We start from the raw sequence: 1,568 nt of genomic DNA on the forward strand, positions 1-1,568 counted from the left end.
TCCCTTCCGACCCTAGAAACTATGAAACCAAAATAGTCCCCCATTGGGCACAACCTTGACAAAGAAGCATGGGTCAAGCTGAACAGACTAAGATCTGGATACGGATGATTCAAAACAATAGTGTACAAGATGAACATTTTGGACAGCCCCCCCTGTGTGAATACAGTGTCCAGCAATAGCACAGCACTTAATCAAAACCTGCAATCTTTGCAAATGCCTAGATGGCGGTAGATGGAATCTGCACACTGAGCAATAATACCACACAGTGGCTCATAGCTGGCTGGAGGGAACAAAGGTGGGGGCGGGAGGTTGATAATCACTGAGGGCAGGACTGGCCTGGCACTTGGGCAGGCCAGATGAGTTCTGGCTGAGGCTAGAGCTCTGCCATGTGAAGGGGATGAACAGGGTTCTGCAAAGCCCCATGGGTTGCTGGATGAATGTGACTTACCATGAGTTGTGTTGGGATCTGGTAAAAATGTCCCTTATGGCGCTCTAACCTACAGCACTGACGTCTGATAGCACATCAATTCAGGGTTACCTTAGAGCAAGACATGCCACTTTTACAGTACTCTATGTACCCTAACCATCTGTTCAATTACAGCTGTAGAGTGCTTGCCATGTGCTTATCATGCAATAAGTGGAACTTCTATACCTGGTCTCCAAGACAAAGTGCTGGATTTAGTAGGCAAATCCAGGGCATAGAACATCTGTATTGTTGAAGGGCCCAGGGGGTCCAAAAAAGGCAATCCCATTGAGTTTGTAACAAAATTACTTGTCAGCATTTTAAAACTGTCCTGTAGACCAGCACAGCTAAAACCTGTATCCTTAAAACTCTCCTCGGACATTGATTTGGAGATAGAGAGGGCCCACATGTCTCACTGGAGGCAACTTGATCTAGGAGTAAAGCCTGGGGCTTTATAGCCAAGTCCGCAATTTTCCATCAAAGAACTAGGAAGGCTGACATGGGGTGAGCCTGTATAATGCTGTTTCCTGATTGTCCCATGAGGTGGCTGAGAAACAGGCTCTGTTTAAATCAGCAAAACTATGCTCCAGATGCAAGCAGCTGGGATACTTTATGAGGTATCCTGCTGTCCTGCATATGGTTCACCAAGGAAAAACCTATTCCCTTTCTGAACCTAAGGAAGCAGAAAACTATTACATTGCTTTGCTATGCATTGCTTTCTGATCTGGAAAGAATACATTTATGAAATAATCTGCGCTGTATGGAAAAACAAAAAACAAAGAGAAAATGAGGGTTTGGGGACTGTTACACGCTGCTTATTAATGAATGGCAGACATGTAATTTTTGTTGAAGTCTTTGTCTTTCTTGTCACAGAGTGGTAGAGAGTTTTAGGTTACATCTGCCCAAATCCTCCTGGCAGCCACAACATGTTGTGGTTTAAATTTACTGTTAGCATTTTTTGTACTTTATATTCATTTAGTTTTTATCTTTGCTTTTCATTTTCCCTTCCCTCTCATGATCTTTTTAAAAGTATGCTTGGGAGGGAGTCTTGTGATGAGTTCTAAATATATGGGAGAATGTTGATATTCCAAACTATGGCAGTATA

This window comes from Crocodylus porosus, unplaced genomic scaffold (genome assembly GCF_001723895.1).
Source record: "Crocodylus porosus isolate Cpor-Errol unplaced genomic scaffold, CroPor_comp1, whole genome shotgun sequence".
Taxonomy (NCBI): domain Eukaryota; kingdom Metazoa; phylum Chordata; order Crocodylia; family Crocodylidae; genus Crocodylus; species Crocodylus porosus.